General features: G+C 45.5%; 1 long non-coding RNA gene across 3 annotated transcripts; it reads left to right on the plus strand.

Moving 5' to 3' along the window:
* Window positions 1-371: 371 nt before the first annotated feature.
* Window positions 372-17,468, plus strand: LOC311580820. Of its 3 annotated transcripts, none has more exons than XR_014773590.1 (4): window positions 372-527; window positions 4,941-5,007; window positions 5,338-5,754; window positions 16,950-17,468. It is a non-coding gene; the product is annotated as an uncharacterized lncRNA (long non-coding RNA). The 3 variants fall into 3 exon arrangements; XR_014773591.1 differs by lacking the exon at window positions 16,950-17,468 and adding an exon at window positions 744-794 and having other exon boundaries at window positions 5,338-5,841; XR_014773592.1 differs by lacking the exon at window positions 16,950-17,468 and having other exon boundaries at window positions 5,338-5,841.
* The last annotated feature ends 7,144 nt before the right edge of the window (window positions 17,469-24,612 follow it).

Raw genomic sequence — 24,612 nt, forward strand, 5'->3', positions numbered from 1 at the left:
TTGCCTGTGGACCTTGCCAGCTACAATAATGACTTTCCCAGCCAAGTGGGCCCACTGGCTTAATACTAACAAACCATTTCTCTGATTGGATTTCAGACCTTCTTCACAAGATAAAACCTCATCCTTAGCGCCAGTGTTGAACTATACAGATCATAGGCCATAGGGGAGAACCCATGGCTCTCCCTTGTTCCTGGGGTCATTGGCCATCAGTGCTCAGGAACAAGGGAACAGAACCAGCAAACTGTTCGGTGGCCCATTATAGCACGAACGGAAATAACCTCCCCGGACCAGTTTCCGGGAGGCAGATCAATATTACTCGGGGTCAACGAGGGTTAGATAGAACTTTGAGGTAGGGGGTAGGGCTACCCAGGGTAGGCAAATGCCGTTGGCTGAAGGGCTAAGATACTGAGATGCCGCAGTAACTTGGAAGAGTACTGCAGGAACCCCTGGTGCTTGTTGAACAGGTTCTATCGGCGTAAAGGAAGTTGGACCTGTAATTTCCCTAAAGTCTACATGGCATTTTTCAGGTAAGGGATGTGGAGGTCTGAGATAATCCCCAGGCAGAGAAGAGGAATCCTGGTTGACAAAGGGAGTCACCTACTTTGCACGGAGCTCAGGGATTTCCAATAATGGCGGACTGCAACCTTAGCAGCGGGGTTTCCGGACAAGAACCAATTACTATGATTCTTCTAAACGAACATAGAATTAAACTGAGCCCTAACAACTTATCATTCTACCCACAGACCTTGCATCTCTCAGTCTTCATCAGAGAAGCTTCTATTTTACAGTGTATGGTAATTAATACAATGATCTACAACTGGCAGGGTGGGGGCGGGGCGAGGTGGGCTAGGGTGGGGGCGGGGCGGGGCGGGGCAGGAGAGCGGGGAGGCTTTGCCGTTTTCCTGCGAGCGTAAGGTTAGGGTCCTTGACAGACACTTGGGAGAAATAGGCAGGCTCTATTTATGTGGCATGCAAACGAGAAGAGCTGGCTGTATGAAAAGCCCCACCTCCTTTTTAGCATTTTGCTCCTTTCTTTTGTTTTGTTTTTGTTTTTGTTTTTTGTTTTTTTGTTTTTTCAAGGCAGGGTTTCTCTGTGTAGCCTTGGCTGTCCTGGACTCACTTTGTAGACCAGGCTGGCCTCGAACTCACAGTGATCCACCTGCCTCTGCCTCCCGAATGCTGGGATTAAAGGTGTGTGTCACCATGTCCTGCTGCTCCCTTTTTCTTGTCCTCGCTCCTCCCTTGCTTGTGCTTCAGAATCAATGACCTATAGCCAAGTCTGTATCTGAGAACTCACTTTTAGGGAACCCAAGTTAGGACAGAGTATAAGTACACATTTCACAGATGGGGAAATAGGAAAGACCAACCAGCCTAGGAAGGAAGGATCAACTTCAGCGCTCAGATAGATTAAAACTACAGAGGGAAGCACTATTTCTGGCAAAAACAAACAAACAAACAAAAAACCCGTATAAAGGTAATTCTGTCTTGAGATAAGGTCTCGTGTAGCTCAGGTTGGCCCTAGACTTGCTCTGACCTCAAACTTGCGTTCCACCTGCTTGTACTTCCTGAGTGCTGGGTTAAGGCCATGCCGGCTAATCTTGATTATAGACTTGACTCCAGCTAGGATCACCTAAAACCCAAAAACCTGGGCCTCCAACAGTAGACTGGGAGTCCTGAAGCGTCCAGTCTCCTGGACTGAACAACTACCAAATTCTCAGCCTTTCCATTGTGAGACACCATTGTTGGACCCCCTGAACTACAGACTGTAAGCCACTCTAATAAACCGAATCAGCGCTGTCCCTGCCGAGAGCAAGCGCTGTCCCTTGGGGGAGCTATGACTAATTCAGAGGCATATGCCACAATCCCAGGCTCATGTGGTGCTAAGGATGGAACCCACGGCTTCTCGTGTACCAGCCAAGCACTGCACCAACTGAGCAGGACCTTTAGACTAGCACTGTGGGACTCTAAGGCACTGCGAGAAATTGGTGCTGTGGTCTGGAGACCATGTCACAGAGCACAATGCCTTGACATCTGAGCACAGACTCTGGCCTCAGCCTTCTCCTTCACTCTCAACACCCATCCCATGATGGCCCATCAGGCTGCTCTTCAGAGCCTTGGGTGATTTACCACACTTGTCCATCTCTTCACTCTGCTGCTGACTCTTCGTAGTTTTCTCCTCTAATTCTTTCTTTTCGTGCCTCACGTGAAGTTGACAACCTCTCTTACTGAACTGAGAGTGTAGAAGCTAACAAAATAGTTCCACGTGCTCCCCGCATCGGTGAAGCAGTCTTCAGTGTGTGTGCCTGTGTCCTCCACACCCCAGCACAGCTTCCACACTTGTCTGGCCTCTTCCAGGGCCATGGCTCTAGGTGGTCCTTGCATTGTCCATCTCTCCTGTCCTGTTGTATCCTTCAAATCAACATGTGTTGTAGTCCTCATAGAAAAGGAGAGGTGGGGAGAGAAAGAAGAGGAATAGTGAAAAAAGGAAAGACAAATCTCTCCTTTTGTTCTCTTTCCATAGCCTTGTTTACAGCAAAATTCCTCCAATGAATTATTTGTATTCTCTGTCTTTGTGTTGGGCCCATCAGCATTGATTGACATAACTTACGACATACTTCTTGAAGCCCTTGGAAAGCTTCTGTGTCTTGCTTGAGTCTTCCCACAAGACTCCCACTCTTCCTTCTGCTACTTATGCAACCTTTCCAGATGCTTCGTGTTGGTTTGCCAGTCAGATTTTTGTTCTTTTGTTCGAGATCCTTCCCACTCAAAATAGAACCCGAAAGTTTTTACATGGAAGGGGGAAATCCTGCCCAGTTGGCTCCAGCTACTTTCTGGGATCCTATTTCCTCCTTCCTCCTCTCATCCTATTCTCATTTCTTCGCTGCTATTTCTGGGACTGCCTTGTGCTTCCCATCTCAGGGCTCCACATATTTATACCTCGAATGCTCCTTCTCTAGGTACCCATGTGGCTACTCCTCCTTCAATTGCATCTCCGTTCGAATGTCATTCCATACTCGGGGAGGCATTTGCTGAGCCTTCCATCTAAACAGCACCCCCTCTCCTCTCTGCCTTCTTGATTTATTTCCTTCTTTGCTTTATATAGAGCATTATATATTTATAGTCTACTTTCTTCCCTTACTAAAACAATGGGGGGCTGTGTCTATTTTTGATTACACCGTATTCCAATCCTCATCATATTTATAGATAGGTGCCTGGCAAATCTATGCCAAATAAAGGGAAGAACAGGGTGGGAACAAAGCAAACTAAGCTTCACCCCAGAAATTTTCATCACAACAAAGCACTTGCAGCAATATTAATGCCCTTCCATGAGGTACTGGAGAAATAAAATGCTTCTTTCAGTTCCTATAAGAAACAAACTAAGTCCATGTGTCCAGCTTTCAACATGGGTAGAGCTTACGAATACAAGTTCAGGGGGAAAGTAACAAGAGGTTGGGATTAAGGGATAAAGGGAAGAATGTCCAAGTGAAATAGATAAATAATAAGATACAGTAGGACCACATTAGAGCTTCTCCATGGACCATCCATAATGAGGCACTATCAACTGAGTTCAATTGTATGCTCAATTTTTTTTGAGACAGGGTTTCTCTGTATAGCCCTGCCTGTCCTAGACTCAATTTGTAGATCAGCCTGGTCTCAAACTCACAGAGATCTGCCTGCCTCTGCCTCCTAGAGTGCTGGGATTACAGGCGTGTGCCATTGTACCAGGCTTGTGTGCTCAAATTTTAATAGATAAAACAAAAACTATAAGGAAAATGAGGTGTTTTTTACTTAACTGGAGACTGTAGGACCAGATTCCTGGGGGAGGGGGTGCAGGTGAGAGAGTCAAGGATTGGGCTCATCAAAGTAGCATGACCTCTGAAGGATGCGAAGAACTCACCATCCCCCAAAAGAGAGGGAAGCAGTAGGAGGAGGTAAGTTAGGGGAAAAAAAATGAACAAAAACCTCCAAATACTATGCACAGAGGGCAGAGCGCCTTGGACAACTTACAGAGTTAAAACTCAGCTCCACCATCAATATTGTTAGCGATTCTGATGTTCTTTTACACACACACACACACACACACACACACACACACCCCTTTCCTGGCTGCTTTGCATGTCCTTTTCTATTCACATCTCACAGGAAGCTGGTATCATAGGTTTCATTGTTACCCTGGTTCTACCAGTGAAAGAAATAAAATTAGGGAGGCCGGGCAACTTACCGGGTGTCACGTGGCTATATTACCCAGGTAGAAGTGGAGGTTCGGCCCAGAAAGTCTGATTCCAGAATCCCTTCTTCCACTAGTTCGCCGGCCATCTTTCAGTGAGCAGTAGGGCCACTGAAGAGCTCAGGGCAGCATTCCAAGGTAAGGGTAAGAGGGTTAGCATGTGGCTGCAGCAGCGTGTTGGAGACCAGCAATCCTTGAGGAGGAAACATAGAAATGTCTGTGTTGCTGGGCAGAGAAACGACTAGCTTTCTGTCAGGGAAAGAGGACAGGAGTCGGTCCATGAGGTGGGACCCATGGGGTTGGCTGGTTGAGTAGGGCATACATATGCATTTGCGTCCTGCTGGGTGAGGCATTGGCTGAGTCTGGGGGTGCTATGATGGACTTAGGTTAGTAAGGATGTGCCTAAAGCTGAGGCGGGGAACCGCAGATCCAGGGAGGAAACCTCAGTGCCCTGAACACGTCAGTCAGGCAAGCATTCTAGCCCTGAGCTACACTCTACCCACTATAATTGTAGCTCTTTCTATTTAAATAAGCAAGCGGTATACATAAGCTAGTCTTAATATGCATACAATTGGAAAACTAATTTTGAAAAAAAGTTTTAGAATCTCCTCATAACCAAAAATGGTAGAATATTTGCCTTTAAAAATGAATATCCTTTTTAAGTTAATGGTTTTTGTCTTTGTTTTTGTTTTGTTTTTCTGAAAAATCACAGGAGATGGCTTAACTGTCAGCAAATTCACAGCTGTAAGCAGGCTACACTCTGGTCTAGGGGATCTCAGGTACATAGAAATTCCAGGTCTGTGCTGTGAATGAGGAATGTGTTATCTTCAAGTCGTTTTTAGAAGGCATAATGAATAGAATTTTGAACTGAAAGATCAAAGATGCAAATCAAGAGATTCATTCCCAGATAGAGGTTGCCCAGGGTGCAGCCATTTTTATGAATATTTATATATTCATACGACTCATACTGTACTTAGTTATCTGAATCTCTTAGATATCCCATTATTCATAAAATGTCACTGTAATGCTGTGAGAATAGCTACAGTATCTGATGCTTATGCAAGCTTTTGTTTTCTCTCTCTCTCTCTTTTTTTTTTTTTTATATGAAGAATGCTTATGACACAGGTCTTCCTGGAGCGTGGAGCACAAACAACCCGTTAGCCGTGGGAACCCCAAGTTCCCAGCTACACCTCGTCTCCCTTGGTTGTTCCAAAACTGTTCCTTGGTTTCTCTAGTGCCCCTCCCTCCTTTGCCACTGCACCGAACAAGCTCTCGAAAAGTGCTTTTGATTGGCTCACCTGCCCATCTTAATACACTCTGTCATTGTCCAGTGCTCCCTACCACTGCCCACAAAGCCTGGAAGACCTACTTGCTGTGTCCCATGACCCCTTCCTTGCGCAATACTCCCCCAACTCTGTGCCCCGCCAAACAAGCACGGAATTCATTCATGACAGCAAGGCCTCTGCACATGCGTGTTCTTCTAGGAACAGGACCGCTACATCCATCCCACCTCCTGACAATAAGAGGTAACCCTTAGATCCCAGCTCAGAGGTCCCTCCATATGTACGGCGCTAAGATTTCAGTAAGGCTGACAGAAAAAGGCAGATGAAGGCGGGGAGTAAGGAAGAGGAGTCACGGCAGAGGGGTAGGGGTGGGATTGGTACTTGGGGCGGGTGGGCAGGGAAGAGCTCAGCTAAAGGGTGTTTGAGCGCAGCTGGAAGGAAGAGAGACGCCAAGGATGTAACGAGGCAAAGCCCAGCAGGCAGTGTGAGAAAATGGCCGCACCCAGAGTCCTGGCACAGGCTGTTCTTTATAGTTCCTGGAAGAGCAAGAGGCGGGCTGTAGAGCAGGGTGAGCAGCGCAGCGCAGTGGGGATCTGAGGCCTGAGAGGCAGTGAGGAAGGGGTCTACCTATCTTGGGGGTCAGGAGCTATGTGAAGTAGAAAGAGTGGTCACAGGTGGGTCTGAGTAGATGAGAGCCAGGATTCAAAGTGTGTGTCTGAAGAAGGATTCGGGCTGTTGTACGGGTAACAGCCTACAGTGGACTCTGGGAGGCCGCAGGAGCCCACAGCTTAAGGGTAAGGGATGGTAGTGATGGAGAAATGAGGGGATCCTGGGTTTGCTTTGTCAGTAAGGCAGCCGCAGGGCTTCTAGGAGCCCTCTCTGGCCTGGGTCAGGGCCACTGCGTCCCTGCCTCAGATCTCCTTGAGCTCTGTGTGTTCTCTGTGTGATTTTTTGAGATAGGAAAAGTTGCAGCTGTTAATGGTCTTTCTGACCCAGAGTGGGAGTCGGGTGAGGAACAGAGGGAGGGGGAGAGCGTGGAGGGAGAGGGAGAGATTAGACTGTCCCTGACAGAGGTCCCCGGCTTTAGTCCTGCCTAGAAGGACTAAGACAAGGCTGGAGGGCACACAAAGGTAACGAACAGAGTCACCTGCTGAGTTTGCTCAGGTTAAGGAGTAAGAAGGTAGGGTGAACCCTGAGCCACACTAGGCCACTGAGCCACTGAGCCACAGAGCCACTGAGCCACAGAGCCACAGAGCCACTGAGCCAAGGCCCAGAGGTTCAAAGGCATAGAACTTTCAAGCTGGGTTCTCACAGCCCATCAGAGCTTGGCCTTGGGCAAGATCTGAGTGGTATGTGAGAGCCCCGAGAAGCAATGACTTCATTGTGTGTGAGAAGAGAGGCCTCACAGCTACAGGGCAGTGATGATCCCTCAGTGGGAGCTAATGAAACACTACCCTGAACAAACAAACAAACTGGAGCTTTGTTAGCAAAGAAGGAGGGTTTCACTAAACAGTGTGAGTGGATGCTGTTATCATTAAAAATGAATAGAGTGAGATACAACATCTGATATTGAGAGAGATTTATTTGAGGGAAGGGAAGGGGAGAGGAGTTATGGGCCTGAGTGGACCATGAGGGGAAAGGGGGGGGGGGTAAGAGGCAGGCAAGGTGGCAGTACTGAAGGGCCTCTGGCACACACCTGGCAGAGGCAGGTGATGATGTCACAGGTTGCTAAACAACCTAGAGACGGGCTTGTGAACTGCTTATATGCTAAGAAATGCAAGCGTAGTGGCTAGATTTACACAATCAGCACTCAGAACTGTGCGACTTTTAGGCATTTGTTTTGTTTCAAAACTGGGGCTCATGTAACTCAAGCTGATCCTTCTGCCTCTTCCCATGGAATTTCAGGCACACCTGAATTTCAAGTTCCTGGGGGCTCAGGACGTTTTAGGCTAGCACTCTCAACTGAGCCACATTGCCAGCCTGCCATGGACATCCTAAAATGGGAATTCAATGACAGTTGGGATAAACATCGGAGACGGTTAAAGCTTCCTGGGGACTGCTGGGGCCACAACGCTAGAGGCTGACACTTCTTTAGAAACCCACACTGTCATTTTGGTACTGCATGGCAGCAGATCCCTGTCTCAGCAGGTGAACTGACTGGTGCTGGGGGCTACAGTGTGTAAGCAGTAGGGTCAATAAACAGAAGGCTCAGTGTTAGTCAGGGTTCTCTCAAGTAACAGATCTTATAGAATGAGTATCTATCTATCTATCTATCTATCTATCTATCTAATATGCATATATGATAGATAGCCTCCTTCCTCTATGTCCTTATATGGGCTTCTAGCAAAAGGTGTGCCCCATAAGTAAAGTATGTCTTCCCACCTCAAGATCCTAAATTAAAGTTGTTTGTCTTCCTACCTCAAAGTCCAGACCAGAAGTGGATCCACTCACTTCACACCCAAGCAAAACATCTCTCATAGGCGTGCCTTCCAGTTCTGGATTGTAGTTCACTCCAGATGTAGTCAAGGTGACAACCAATGGCAGTGAGCACACTCAACAAAGCAAGAGGCCCAAGGAACCCCGCTCCCACCCCAGCTCATGAAACGCCCAGGGGGGAGCCCTCACTACTCACACAGACCCACATGCAGTGTAGCACACAGTGCAGAGGCACTGAGAACTTAGTTCCCTGAGTCTGAGAGCCTTCCCCCTTCTCTGGCTAGGTAAGGGTGTGACCTTGGGCGATATTACCTCACTGTAGTACAGCTTCCGGGTCAAAAGGGACTGATAATGGTAAAGGCCAAGTGCTGGGCCCTGCCAGGCGCTCCCAGGCTCCAGCTTGCCTATGTTACTCCTGTGTCCCACTAACTCCTGAGAAATGTTCAGGGGATATGACTCCAGGGGGCAGGCAATCATCGCTTGTTGAAGTTATTATTATTATTTTAAACATTTAAAGTACTTTATTTAAATGTCTGGTTAGGAGTCAACCCACAGTGGTGCCTAGCATTGTCACTTTAGGAAGTTTGAGCCTTAATTATTATGTCTTATGGGAAGAAAGGCATTAGAGGTGTAAAAAGGTACTTGACAAAGAAGCTCCAGAATCCAGGCCCCAGTAATGCACATACTCACATGGGGGAGCATGTATAAATATTAGGGATTTAAGCCTATTAACCTCCAGCTCTTGGTCAAACAGGAAGATTGGACTAAGTTTTACAAGAAGGTTCCCTGAGGGGTTAAGAGGTGTCCTTAAGTAAATTTGGGGAACCTGGGGTCAAGCTAAGTGGGTTACTGCTGTTTGCCTCACACTTCCCTGCTGTCCTCAGAGCTTCCTGTTAATTTACACTATAAAACTCCTTTCTGTGGAGTGCTTGCTGCCTAGGGGCCTTGCAGTAGAGCAGAATCACAGGTCTGTCTTCTTTCTAGCTGGATGCTTTTCAGATCCTCAACTCAGCCCACTCGCGATTCCTTCAAGGTATCCTGGAGGTCGGCAGCGGGTTCTGCTGCGGACAGAGTGGTCACACTGGGGCTGCAGCTGGGACTGTTCTCTTCGCCTATCTGGAACCAGCTGGGGAGATTTCCTGTGTCCTCATGTGACCCCTCTGCATGGTGCCCTGACACTAGAGTTTGTAGCATTCCCCACTGTGGAGAAGCACTAAACAGTGGGCAGGGAGGACCGTTGTCTGGGACCCACGACCACCTGGGTTGGGAGGACCAACCAGGGTTTGTTGAGTGGGTTGTGGAGTGTGTGTGCAGGGAGTAAAAGCAGGAGGAGACGCCAACGCAGTTCAGGTTGTGGAGAGTCAAGGCAACGGAAGCTTTGTGAGACTGAGAAGTCGCTGAAAGGGAACTAGGGACAAGGTGACCGTGGAGACTGGAGCTACACACACTGTAGCCTCCCCGCCCCCCCACCCCTCCAACACCAAGCCAAGTACAGAACAAAATAGGAAGCTCAAAAACAAAGCAAGATTCTTGCTCTGAGTTGGTGAAAGCAGAACCTAGGAAGCGGGCGAGCCACTGGGTAGGGTCTTCTCAAATAGACTGCCGGAAGCTCAGCTCCAGGAGTCTGTCAGTGACAGCTAAACTGACTGTCTCCTGAAGGATCTTAGTCTCAATTTGCCTCGGCCGGTGCCATTGTGTGCCCTGTTTCCTTCCACTGTAGCAAACTTTATGGGCTGTGACATCATCTCTCATAAATCCTGTGACTACTGGGCCCAGTGGGAAAGGAAGGAAGCCAGGATCCCCTGTACTTGACTTGGGGGGGGGGGCTGGCTTTCCTGCAGCAAGAGTGTCTCAGGTTCCCGGACATCCAGGAGGGCAGCTCTCTCCCCATCTAGACAGTGTGGCCCCAAGTGAGCTCCAGATGTCTCTAAGCCAAAGAGTGGTCCTAAGGTGCTCACTGCATGAGTGGCAGGCATTACTTGTTGATCACCGATCACTGGGCCGTGTTTACATGAGGGTGGGCCCAGCCTCAGCATGCTTCCCAGGACAGAGCTGCAAACAGCATTACAATGCAGTCACCAGCCCAGAGAGCTCAGACTCATGTGCTAGTGACGCTGTGGCAGGCAACAGGTACTTTTTATTTACCTCCAGGTCTTATACTGTTTCAGTAGACAATTCCTATATATATATGGAAATACATATTGAGAATATGAGAGGCATCGGTATGAAAATATATTACTTATTTATCTGTTCACTTATTCTTTCTCTCATTCATTCAATCATTCTGACATTGAAATCTATGCCCAGCTCTGTAGTGAACACAGGGAATGGAACAGTGAGTAGACTGGCCATGACCTCTCCCTACACACTAATCGGACAGCTAAGCAAGCACAAATAAAGCACACAAATGTCAGCTGTAGTGAATGCTACTGGGGTTTAGGAGATTAATAATTAACATTATCCCCGTCTTGCACCCCAGCAGCTGCCTTGGTTTAAAAATAGCCAAGAGACTGGCACAGGGGTCAAGACGGTGGGAACAAACATATCACTTTCACGGCTGACAAGAATGGACCATGGACCATGGTGGGGGGGGGATTGGGAGGGGAGGAGAATGGACCATAGAGATGGTCCCCTGAGCAGCAACGCTCAGGCCACGGGGTCTGGTTGACAATTGTAGACCAGCAACTTCTTTAAGAGGGGCTCTCTTCCAGACACAGGGGAGACGGGGGCATGGCTCCCTCCGCTGAGCCTGAAGCAAGAGTTCAGCTTAGAACCTGGGATGAAGGCTGCCCACCCGCCTTTGCTGTCCAGGCAAGCATGGACACAGAGAGATTGCAAGAGATGACTGGCTTAGACTTTGGATACATGAGACACTTGATCCCCAAGCAGCTCTGCTCCTTGCATGTTTTGGTAGGGGCGGGGGAAGACACAGTTTTTCCCCCTCAGAGCAAAGGACACGGTGTTGATGCTTACCGTGCCAACTGTGGAGACTAGAGGCAGACTAGTCGCAGGAATTACAAAACCCAACCGGCACATACACAGAGTGTCCAGTCAAGCTTGCAAATCCACATTTAACTGCATGTCCATATTTTATTGAAAACCATAGATGGGGAGCCGGGCATGGTGGTTCATGCCTTTAACCCCAGCACTTGTGGGGGAGGGGAGACGTTGAGGCAGGCGGATCTCTGAGTGTGGGGCCAGCCTGATCAAGTAGAAGGCTGTCACAGGAACTGGTGCCCTGAAGATGGAGAAATGACACAGACTCCGGTCCTGCTTTGGAGGCATAGTCTTTTAGAGTCAGTGATGTGGGGTGGGCCATGGAGTGACCAGCGTCAAAGGCAGCTGGCCCTGAGTGAGTCACTGGGTGGACAGAGGTGCCAGTGCCACAATGCCAGTGCAGAAGAATGAAATCAGCCTTGACATTGCATTCTGTGCTGTCCTGGGATGATGTCATGTTAGCTGCAACAGCTACCTGCTCATCAACTGGCTTTAATATAGTCTGCTGTTGAAATGGAGCCAGGGGGCACTGTGTGCTGCCAAACAACAGCAGCCACACTTCGTGGCTCACAGTCCCAGTGTTCCGGGGTCTCCTGTGGCGTAGCAGGTGACTGAATTATGAAAAGACTTGAGATCAGCAGACCCTGCCAGTTAGTCCAGAGGTGGGAGGGGCACAGGTCTGATTACGTGACCCTGAACAAGTCCCTTAACTTTTTGATTAAATGGTGTAATGAATATAATCTGTCATATCAAATGGTTGGTGCAAACTTTCTGTGAATTATGAGTATGAAAAATCTCTTAGAAATATTCAGGGATTGTTGTGGGCTGGTGTGTGTGTCCATGTGTATGTGTCTCTGTGTGTATGTCTGTGTGTATGTCTGTGTATGTGTCTGTGTGTGTGTATGTCTGTGTGTGTATGTGTCTGTGTGTGTGTATGTCTGTGTGTGTATGTGTGTGTGTGTATGTCTGTGTTTATGTGTCTGTGTGTGGGCATGTCTGTGTGTGTATGTGTATATGTGTGTGTGTCTGTGTGTATATGTCTGTGTGTGTGTATGTCTGTGTCTCTGTGTGTGTGTGTCTGTGTGTCTGTGTGTATATCTCTGTGTGTGTGTGTGTGTAATGCATGAGCTGCAGTGTCTCTTTCCTCTCCTCATGATCAACTCTGTAAGAACACAGGTTGTTGTGTCCTTCCCACTCTGCCCAGAAGACACAGAGCAGGCTGCACCCTGTCCCTGCCTCTCTAGCTGGTCATTCACTGGCTCACACCCCGTGCCCGTCTCCATCTCTGGTCTTCCATGAGACAGGTAGAGCTTGTGGTCCAGCTCTGCCACTCCCCGCTAGCCTTCCCATCATCTCTCGGAGGTCAGCAGCAATGTGAGGCCCACCCCAAGTCCTTCCCGGGCTGCTCTTAGAGGTGATGCCCCAAGACACTGTGCTGGGACAGCTAGCCCAGGATGCACCTCTGAGGTGGGTTTGGCTACCTCAGAAGGAAGCTTCCTGGAAGGTGGAAAAACCAGGTGGGTGTGTTGCAGGATATTTGATCCCATTGTGGTCCCTGAGATTGTGAACTGTAAAAACCTATCTTTTGTATAGCGTGGTTGAACCCTAACATACACCTTTAATCCCAGAACTTTCTGTATATTGTAAACAGGCGATTGAGGTATGATTCAGCTAGCCCTAACACACACCTTTAATCTAAGAGCTTTCTGTACACAGGGTTTAATAAAGTTTACCCTACATCAAGAAGCAGAGCAAGAAACCAGCTGACAGGGAATAAAGAGTAGGCGGAACTTTGAGTTGAAGGGTATTTAAGACAGTGTGTAGAAGTAGACGGAGCTTCTTAGCTCCTTAGCTTTTGAGCTCTACAGCATCTTGGCCTGTAGATTTTGGTCTTTGAGCTAGCAAACCTTTGGCCTTGGGTTTTTTGGCATTTTCCTCCTGGACAGTCAGCTGAGCTAGTGAGCCTTTTCGGCCCTTTCCATTGGGGTGTGAGTTGAGTAGGAAGGTCAGCTGGGGGCTTTCTCTACCTCTCTGAGCTAGCAGGTTTTCACCTCAGTATCTGGCTCCTGAGTCTTTATTGGTAAAATAGAACAATTTGGAGTTTTCATTTAAAATAACTCAGGTGCCTGTGGCTTTTCCAGCAATCTCATGTTAAGGCTGTAACCTCAGCGTGATGTTATCTGAAGGTAAATTGAAAAGAAAATGAGATCTCCTGGTGGGATTAATGGCCTGATCAACAAAAGAGATAAAAAAAAAATAGCCTTTAACAGATGAACCATCTATCCAGCCCTATGCTTAACCAAGAAGCTATTTGCAATCAATACCCACTAGCAAAGGGGAAAAATTAGTTTTCTCCAATAGAGTGTAATTGGGTGTATCAGCCACACTTGTAGGCAGGTTCATGTGTAGTTGGACAACACAAACTCAGTGTTCTTACTGGGCTTTTTGCTTTATTTTGGCTTTTTTGTTTTGTTTCCTTGTATTTGTTTGTTTTTATTTTAATCTTTTTGGTTTGTGTGTTTGTGTGTGTGTGTGAGAGAGAGAGAGAGAGACAGAGAGAGAGAGAGAGAGACAGAGAGAGAGACAGAGAGAGACAGAGACAGAGAGACAGAGAGAGACAGAGAGAGACAGAGAGAGAGAGAGAGAGAGAGAGAGAGAGAGACCGTGAAGCTGGGTGGTAGGGAGATGAGGAGGGTGTAGGAAGACGTGGAGAGGGGAAATACGATCAAAGTATATTGTGTGAAAAAATTAAATAAAATATAATAGAGATTGAATATGCACACACCTCACACAGAAACCATACCACACAGACATACTCTGCACATTTATACATATACCCCCGCACTCTACATATTTAAATACCATACACTATATATTTAGACACACCATATATACTCCACACATTTATATACACCACACTCTACACATTTGCACACGCCACATACATTTTATACATTTATACACACACATATACATATACCATATATACTCTATATATTCTACATATATACATTACACACACACACACACACACACACACATACACACCACACTAGACAGGCCCATGGAGAACATGGCCCTCTGTAGACCAGACACAGCGACCTTACCAGAAACTACATGGGCTAGGAGCTCTACCACAGGAGCCTGCCAGAGACGACCACTGAGACACAGTCTATAGCCAGCTGAGAGTCTGTATTGCAGCTGGCTGGGACTACACTTAGGTATGTGAGACCCAAGTGTATCCCTGAGCATTCAGAGCAAGGGGCACAACCCCATCCTGGTATCTCACTCCACAGTTGCAGTGGGAGGGTTTATGTAAACAGGCAGTTTAAGAGAAGCTCGGATAGTTAGTTAGCTGGGACATTTTCATCTTGGGTCCAAAGTAGAGTTTGATAATTTTCCATCGAGGAGATCAAATTCCAGTTAAACCTAAAATGGCCGCAGCAGGAATACAACATGGATGAACTTCTGCACTGTCTTGCACTGCCACAGCTCAACCCTGGATTTCTATCCAAGACCTCTAAGAAATAACTATAAGAAAATACATTTCAGTTGTTTGAGTCATTTAATTTATAATGTTTTATATGATGAACAAGCTGGCTATGCAGATACTACCATTTTTAAAAAATAAAAATAATTAGGCATAAGCTTGAAAGAATTTTAACACTGAAGCAGAATTCCCTGCCAGGTACTATCTGCCAGCAAATTGTTTGAATCTGTGAGGTAGGCAAACTCTAGCCAATGGTCATAAGCCTTGGAGTAAATTATGTGTGTTTTTCTTTGCTTTCTTTTTTTTTCCCAAACACACATACTAAGGGCCAGCCTTGAAAAGGAGGTGTGACAAAAGGTGTGAGTGTGTGAGGAAGGGGGAGAGAGCTTGGTTACAGGGAGATCAGGGAAGCCGTCTTCTTCACTAGCCATGAGTGCTTCTCTGGGGCTGTGTGGTCAGCATGGGGGGGGGGGGGGAGGTGTGACCACCTGGGGCCTTTCCTCATCAACACGAACCAAAAGGCAGATGCACCCAGCCTGGCTGCAGGGAAACCTGGCTCTGATGCTGGGTGTGAGGTGATTCTGGGTGCTGTTAAGGATTTCTGTTGTCAGAGAGAAAAACCCTGTTCAAAAAGACCGATGGAATAGGTCAGCCTCAGGCAGGAATGTGACCTGAGGCTTCAACATTCTTCTGGGCCTCCTGGTCCTTCTGTCCCCCTTTCTCTGCAGCGGTTGCATTCTCACTTACATTCTGGCTCTATCTGGGCTCCCCCAAAGGTGGTAGTGAAGTGGGGTAGCCTGGCTCCAGATCTGCAGGGTATTATGTCACCATGAACCAGCATCAAGCAAAGAGAGAGTTCCCCTTTTCCTGACTCTGCATGCAAGCGTCCAGAGAAGAATCCAGTGGTAGACTTGGATCCCAGGTGTCCTGCTGGGCTGAGCCCCATGGCCAGAGCAATGGACACTCTGACTTGCAGCCCTTAGGCACTGCAGGAGGAAGGAGGGCAGCTCTGCCTAGCATAAGTGGGGCCCGTTAAACAAAGATGGAATAAAGCAGGCATGTCCAAGAGCTACAGACACGAGCCGGATTTCCCAGGTGTGGAGAAACAGAAACAGAAACACGATCAGGGCAAAAACAAAGGAAAAGAGTTCTGTGAAGATATAGCTGTGGGGGCCCAGCAGGAACAGCGGCCTCCCACTCTGGGCATGGTTTGTAAGCCAGAACTGTGAGAAGGAAAGAGTTAAGTAAGTGCTGCCATCCTGTCTTCCGGAGTCACGGGTTTATGTAGTAGAATAGAGAGTTCCACAGTTGGGCTAGCGGTAGCCATTTGTCCAGTGTCTGCTGAGGCCAGGTTTGCACTGAAAGGTGAAGGGCAGTTACCAGTTCCTGTTCTCTTCATTTAAGCTCCGTTAAGTTAGACCTCAAACAGCCAAAGGAGTGTCTTTTGGTACTGAGTGTTTGGAACCCACGGCTGGGTTCAGAGGTCAATGTCCTGTCTCATTGAGCATCCTCCATGTCTAGAATGACCAAATGCATCTGGAATGTAAGGGAGCGGGCCCCTTAATTCCAGGGTTAAGGGAAGGGCCAGCGGAAGATTGTCAGAGCTTTTGGCTGAAGGAGTAATATCAAAGCCAGACAATGTAAAAAAAGAAATACTTTTTTTTTTAATGATTGTCCCAGCAATGTCCCAGGAACACCATTTTCCTTTGGGCTGAACATGAATCTTTATTTTAAACATGGATATTCTGAATTCTAGTCAAATCTTGCTTATCTATTTTACTTTCGATACTGCACTTCTGGAGGCATAGCTAAGAACTGCCACATACTATGTCATGAAAATGCACACCTAGGTTTTAATTTATGAGTTTTGTAACTTTAGCTCTTAAACTTTGACTTAATTATTCTTTGTAAGTTCATTGTTTCTATACAGTGTGTGAGGTACCAGTCCAGACAGTGAACAATTTGACTTTGTCCAAAGAGACAGCTAATTTCCCCCCTCAGCTTGGTAGTCTCGTGTCTTGATAGATGTGTCTTCTTTCAGCTAGAAGCTGGTCACACTAAAAAGTCTAATCATGTGATTCCGAGTGGGTTATAGCCATCGCAGAAAGCCAACCATATGAACCAGGCTGGGGACTATGGGTCCTATGGTTCAATCAAGCTAGGAACTAAGTTCCATCACAGGACCAATTAGTCAGTCTCGTGTATGCAAGGAAAACTGGGTGTAAACACAAACACTGAAGCATAGATGAGCTCTCCTGACTGGCCATGCTCTGTGCATATTGTCACGCATTAGTGTTGGGAGGTGTCCATGTCCGCTTACAGGAGGAAGAAAACAAAAGCTTCATGTGCCTCCACAGTGAACCCTGATGATGCAATAATTTTAGTGAATCTGAGTATAGCAAATTATGAGGCTGGGGAATGGTTTAGGGGAAGACTCCGACCTTATAGGAGATATTGGAAGTTAAGGCAGTTTCTTGTTTGTTGTTGTTGTTGTTGTTTGTTTTTAATTTTGTAGATGGCTTTGAGTGACAACAGCTGGTGGCAGAGGAAAATGGGCCCAAACCCAAGTTGTTGCAGCATGTTCTGTGAGGAGAAGAAGAAACACGAGCATTCTGGTTTGTGAAACTTTGATTTCTAGATGGCTGCACAGTTCCTTGTGGTTTGGAAGTGCAGGTTTCCATGATCAGTTACTGGAGTGGACCTTCCCAGAGGGATTGTAAAATGGTAGACCAGGCTCCCAAGGAGCTGTCTCATTGCCTACGTAGGAAATGAAGAAGAACAAGAAAGAAGTGAAATATATAGTCACTTATTCTCCACTGTCATAGCTAATGGATGAAAAGGAAAATGCTGGGGTCAATTCTGATGCTGGGTAAAGTTTGGCCTCCAGCTATTTTTATTTTTTATGTACATTTTCCTCACGTGCCCAAACTTGGTCCCTCTCAAATTCATAGGCTCTTTTTCCTTAATTGTTATTGTCATATACATATGCATATACATGCTCTGTACACATGACACACATGCATAAATATATAAATACAACCTGATGAATTGTTTTCTGTTCCTTGTATGATTGTTTTCAGGGATGATCACCTAATTGGATAGCCAGTTAGGCTGCTTATCCCTGGGGAAGACTATTTCTTCCACTCCCAGCATTCCTTAGATGCTTGTGAGGGTTCCCACTTGCATGTTATCATGTCTATTGGTCTGTTAGCTTATGGAGTCCCCTATCAAAGGAAGTGGCTTTGGAATTAAGTTAAGAGAAAGGGTCAGTGTGGGCCTTCATGTTCATCCAACCTTAGGTCCATTCTGATCTTAAGAGCTTCAGGGCCTAATCCAAAGGAAAATGTAATGTTGAAATAATTGTGAAGAAGGTTAGGATGTTTTACAAGAGAGTAGGCAAGCAAAGAGGTAGATAAAAGGTAAAAACCATCCAGGCAGTGTCAAAAGACATTATTAATAAATAGATGAATAAAGAAACATGACTGGTGCCAAAATCAAAGCCACAATGCTATATCCTCAGAAGCTGGCTAGACAGATGGCAGCCTTCCTGGTCTCCATATTGAAATACCATGAGCAAATCAGATTCGTTGTTGGAATGAGGGAGGGAGTCCAAGGACCACCAGATCGCAGGAGTATATGAACCTCCTAACTGGGGCCGACCTCATTCTGTGATGAGCAGGGTGAAAAGGCTTGTAGATGACAGCATGGAGACCACCCGGCTTTCCCGGCCTTGGCAACTACAGATTTTTGCTTTTCTAGTTCTGTCCTTGGAAAGAAGAGAAATCCTGAGTGGGATCTCTGAAATTCATTGTTTGGCTCAATCTTTACTATTTTAGTGATCCCTGCTATGCCTTTACTGGGCTGCTGTATCATTTTTTAAGGTACTGCGCTACCTACTAGCAACAACACCCACAAATGAAACCCAATAGTACGAGTGCTTAATTGGTGGAGGAATCCATACTGGCCCAAGGGACTTAACTTCTCAGGCTAAAGAAGGAATCGTTTATCAGCAAGTTGACATTTTCTTTCAAGTAAATGATGTATTTTTCATTCTTAACCAGTTGTTTGCATCATAAGGGTGTTCTGCAAATGCAGTGTCAGTCATGAAGAACTTGTAGGTGTGATGAAAACTGTAACAGATGGTTTTTATTTACTCATGATGCCCACCTAGAGAGGCACTGGTTTTGTTTGTTTAGTTTGATTTTCACCATGGGCACATAGCTCTGCAATGATAAAACACAGGATTTTAACCTGTCCCTCCTGACAATGTAAGATGGACAGTTACTCGTTGGAGGGATGGGAGACTGTCCGTGCACTGTAGGGTCTTTAAAGGTGCCTGGTTTTTACTTACTTCATTGCTGAGGTACCACCACTCAGCCTCCATGCTAGTTGTGACAGAATAGCTCTACGTGTTGCTCAATGTCTCTGGAGGGAAACCATGTCCCTAGCAGGGAGCCACTGCTGTTTCACAATCATATAAATGGATCCCAAGGTAGACAGTGGGTTCTCGACAGTGGTGGTTGCACCCTCCATTGAAGGAGTAGTAGAGAAAAAGAGCTGGAGGTCAGCAATTATCACTCCTTCCCAAACTGTGACTTGGCTCCACTTTTGGTCCAGGCTGCTGCACCTTTGTATCCATGGTTACAGACATAGCCACAGGACATAACTGGAGTCTCCACAAATAAATTATGCAATCACTAGGGAGAGCTAGGATTAGCTTGAGGGCATAGCTGGACATTTAAGTTACTTTGATCTTTTGTTATCTGAAAGAAACCTAGTTGATGCAATTAGGCAGTTTAAATAGATTTATTTTTGAATACTTAGACTCCTGTTATACAATTTGCTCTAGTAATGTGATTCTCCAAAGAGTCAATCATCCTTAATGAGTGTGGTATTCTGTTCTCACAAGTTCTGTTCTGTGGGGAAACTTGGCCCAGAGGAGAAGAGATGTTGTCTGACTTTTAGATGAAGATTGTTAAGCTTGGAAATAGCAAAAAATACATGCCTATTTCTAGCCATCTCAATTCTTCTAATCCCTTCCCCTCTCTATATAAACCCACATACTTTTGGCTTGATATATTCTTTCATTCAGTTTATTAGTTGGTGCCTGCTATGGCAGAGCCTGCTTTGGGACCATATTAGTGGATGGGGAAAGATACAGGAAGAAGATGGCGAACAAGAAGGAGGTCAGAGTGACCCAGTGGAACATTAAAACTGATGCTGTGGTGAAACTCCAGTAACATAATATCCACACAGTTAACTATTTTACAGATACAATGGCATGAAGTAGCTAAATACTGTTGTGAAACCCTCACCACTCACATCTGTAAAACTTTCATCACCCCAACATAAATGTCATACCAGTTAAAGAATAACTCCTCACTTGCCCTGTACAGCTCCTGACAGCCACGAGAATTTACCTTTTATGAATTTGCCTGCTCTAGTCACGAATACACATGGAACCATAAAGTATTTGTCCCGTATATAACTTATTTCACACACTGTATTACTTTCAAAATTCACCCATGTTGCGGATTCATATGAAAAAGCCATTATTGATATGGCACAATTTTTGTTCACCCATTTGTTGAATGATAGCAATTTGGGCTGCTTCCATCTGTTTTGTATGAGCATTAGTATATAAATATCTCTTTTAATTACATTCTTATTTATTTATTATGTGTGTGTTTGTATGTCTATGTGTCTATGTGGTATGTATACACATGTGTATGTATTATGTCAGAAGACAGCTAGTGGGATTCGTTCCCTCTTTCTACAACATGGGTCTCTGGTTAAGTTCAGGGCATCAGTCTTAGCAGTCGATAACCTTACCTGATGGGCCATCAATCTTTAAGCTCCTGTGTTCAGTTCTCTTAGGATATACCGTACCTAGTAGAGGAATTGCTGCTAATTCCATGTTTATTTTTCTGAGGTGGGTGAGGAACAGCAATGATTACTATAGGCTTCTCCATGAGGCAGGAGATGGTAAATCTCAACTCTCAACTTGGTGAAATGTGGACTCTTCTAAGAGACTGGGCCTGGGCCCTGCCTCTGGAGGGCTATGCGATTAGCTAATTGTGGAGGGACGACCTGTCCTCTATGAATGACATCATATCTAGGCACAGATGCTGGAACACATGAAAAGGTGTCCAAAAGCTGAATTGAGCATCCTGGCTCTCGGTTTTTTTACTGTGGCTGTGGTGTAACCAGCTGCTTTAAGCCTCTGCTGCTGCACCTCATCTTCCATGATGCATTGTGACCTTGAACTCTGGACCAGAATAACCCCTCTTCCCCCCACTCCCTTAGTTACTTCTGTCAGGGTATTTTTATCATAGCAAAATGAGAGGTGACCAAAATAGATGATTGGCAGCCAGTTTTTTTTTTCTTTTACTTTTTATCTTGAAAAACTGTTTGTAACATCTATTCTCCTATAGAACAAAGAGAACATTTCGTAATTCTACCGCTGAGACGACATGACTTGGGCAGATCATTATGTTCCCAGCAATGGTACTTTGTTCCCGCCTCTGGGCTATTGGTCTTTCTAGGTGGAAGTCGGGCCATATAGAGGGTATGTGTCTCCTCTGAATCTTCCATTTTGACACAAAGGCCGTGCCCCAACTCCCTGGGCTTCTCATTGCATCCAGGGAGGAAAACTTGAATAGAAATGTTGATTGTCAACCCATTGAGCTGCCTAGCACCTGTGCGTTACCCACCTTTCTTTTCCAATCGCCGTCCTTACTGTATTACCATGCTCAAATGCTATAGATACTTTCCAGGCGCCTCCAATTAAAAAAAAAAACTGCTCATGGGTTTATAAATACTTTGGCAAAGATGTATTGTTTCTAGCAAGTGTTTCCTCTTGATTTTTCAAAACATATTCAATTAATATGCTTCACAAAAGAAGATAAATGTTTTCTTGGGCAGAGAAGATAGTTCAGTTGGCAAATGGTTTGCCCTACGAGTGTGAAGGTGACCTGATTTTTGACTCCTTAAATTCCCATACTAAAGCCAGGTGTGATGGTGCGTGTGCTTTTAACTCCAGGGTGGGGGAGGGGAGGCAAGAGGGTAACTGCATCTCACCAGCCTCCAGCCTAGCTAATCCAGGAGTTTCAAGCAAACAAGAAAACACTTGATGGATGGCTCCTGAGGAACATCAGCCAGTGCTGTCCTGTGACCAGCCTCCACATGTGCCCACACGCATACGACATCCACACTTTTCTCTCTTTCTTGTGAGCCAAGGTTTATACCAAGGTTCTTTATAACCATGCCTTCGATTAATTTTCACTTAACAACAGAGAAACAATATTTGGATTCCTTAGTTCTCATCTCATAATGAGTCTTTATTTTTTAAAATTCAGCAATGCTGATGATGCCCAGTATAAACCATTACTTATTTCCTTTCTTACTTTGTACTTAAGCTATGTGATAATATGACTGTGTATGGGCAACCACACAGGAGAACTCTGTCCATTCTTTCATGAAGAAAGTTCAAAGTGGTGAAAATGTGGCCAAAGTGCTTATGTAATTAATAAATAAGAGTGCTAGAAAAAGTGTTAGTCCAGCCACACTGACTGTTATTACCCACCATGCACAGTCCAAGTGTGCATTTGGCTGAAGGAGCAATCTCTTTCTCCCAGGATGCTGCATCTGATAACAACCTCGGCTTTCAGGCCATCTTCTGATAACTCAGGGATGTGGTCCACTTCTGTCTTGTTCTACTCTCTGAAAATGTTAGCTGATTCAAGACTAAGTGATAAGAGGAGGTAATAGCATCTGCCTGACTCTCCGGAGACTCTTAATTCTTTGGCCTACTACCCTGCTGTAAGGCATCTAAGTAGCCTCATAGAGAGATCGTATATGGCTGTTCTGTCTGACAGCTCCAGCTGAGGTCTCTGCCAATAGTAGCCAGCCAGCAGCAACCGCTGACCTGAGAGAGCCCAGGCTGCTCACATCATCCAGGCCTAGAACCTCTCCATTGATCTGATGGCGCTGACGTTAAGAATTTCTGTTCAGCCCAATCCAAATTGCTGTAGTATGAGCCAATACCTGTAGTGATTTTAAAATAACATGACTTCTTCTCACTGTCCATTGTCAAAATATAACTAGTCACATGGCCCCATTTAACTGAGTCTAGGATAGATACCTCAGAAAGGGGCTCAGAAAGGAAATAACAACTTAGCATCTATGAGCACCAGTAATGTCTACAACAATGACTTTATTTGTGGTTACTTATAATATTCTTTTCTGATTAAAAATAAGATAATCATAATTAGAAAAAATGGCAAGACATGAATAACAACATTTTCTGTTTCAAAGTGCAAAATTTAAACAGAACTTAGTATGTCCAGAATGTGCAGCCATCACCACTTCCTGCTTCCGGAATGCCCTCGGCTTCTCTGAAGAAAACCCCGTGCCCATTAAGCAATGTTCTTCAGCCTGCACCTCCCCACAAGCCAACACTAGTTCTCGCTGTGTGTTTGCTTATTTCACAAGGATTTAACCACGAATATGTGGATTTTTGTGCCTGGGTTATTTTGCTTAGCATAAAGTTTTCAAGGCTAGACCACATTCAGTACTCCTTCCATTTAAGGATGGCCAGTGTGGACATACTTCATCACAAGCCTTGTAATTTGGGGGAAGTCCAACTCATTCCTTCACTTGTTTAGACATGGCCTCAGAGATAGGTAGACCAAGCTGGTCTCAAACTGGCAGTGATCCTCCTGTCTCTGCCTCTGGCATGTGTGAAGAGTGCAAGTATGTGTCACAATGCCTAGCACATTTCCTTTTTCATTCTACTGCCTTATCGTTTTGTTGCCATACTTAAGAAATTATTGCCAAATAATTTTTAAATTCAGCAATGCTGATGATGCCCAATATAAACCATTACTTATTTCCTTTTTTACTTTGTACTTAAGCTATGTGATAATATCACTGTGTATGGGCAACCACACAGGAGAACTCTGTCCATTCTTTCATGAAGAAACTTCAAAGTGGTAAAAATGTGGCCAAAGTGCTTATGTAATTAATAAATAAAGAGTGTTAGAAAAAGTGTTAGTGACAGAGATTTATGCCCATATATTATTCTAAGTTTTATCTGTTCAGTCCATTGTGAGTTAGTTTTTTTAGAAAAAAAAACCCATCCAACTTCTTTTTTTAAAAATCAGATTATTTTTATCATTACTTATTTATTTTATGTGTATTGGTGCTTCCTTGTATGTCTGTCTGTCTGTATAAAGGTATCAGATCTTGGAGTTACAGACAGTTGTAAGCTGCCATATGGGTGCTGGGAATTGAACCCAGGTCTTCTGGAAGAGCAATCCATGCCCTTAACTGCTGAGCCATCTCTCCAGACCTTGAATTAATTTTTGTATATGATATGAGATAAAGGTCCAATTTCACTCTTTTGCATATGGGAAATCCAGCCTTCTGAATTCCACTTGATAAATGGCATTAGACACCTGCTGTAAGGATTTTTTTGTGGGTACAAATTATTCCATAGAATATTGTTATTCAGCAGGGGCACACACCTGTAGTCGCAACACTTGGGAGGCAGAGGGAGGCAGATCTCTATGAGTTTGAGGCCAGCCTGGTCTACAAAGTGAGTTCAGGACAGCCAAGGCTACACAGAGAAACCCTGTCTTGAAAAACAAAAATAAAAACAAAACAAAAGAATGCTGTTATTGACTCCTATTCACCTGTAGTGTTGTAGAAATGTATGTCATTTAGTCTCTGTCCAAACCTTTCTTGGAGAACCTCACAGCTGCAGGAAAGGCACCTCAAAGACTCTTCGTGATCGTCACTTTTGGACGTGGATGCCTGACTACGTGGCCACACACTCGGCTAAGGCTGACTTATCAGATTTTACTCTGGAAATGTGTTTCCCACAAAGATTCACTGTGAAGCGGGTCAAGTTTCAAGGGTGGCGCTGTGGGAGGCAGAGTGAGTGGGAGTAGGGTTCCAGTGGAGGCATAACCCAAGCATGGGGACCCTTCCTCAAGAGGCTCATTGATTTACAGAGAGTGAGTGTAAAAGCCTGAGCTTGGCTTCACCTGAGCTCTCTCTCTCCCTCTCCCTCTCCTCCCTCCCTCCCTCTTTTTCACTGCTTCCTTACTCAAAATCGAACATTCTCCCTCCCCCCACCCCCCACCCCCGCCATCCCACTTTGACACTCACTATGA

Source organism: Acomys minous, assembly GCF_964271855.1.
Source record: "Acomys minous genome assembly, chromosome: 13".
Classification (NCBI taxonomy): Eukaryota; Metazoa; Chordata; class Mammalia; order Rodentia; family Muridae; genus Acomys; species Acomys minous.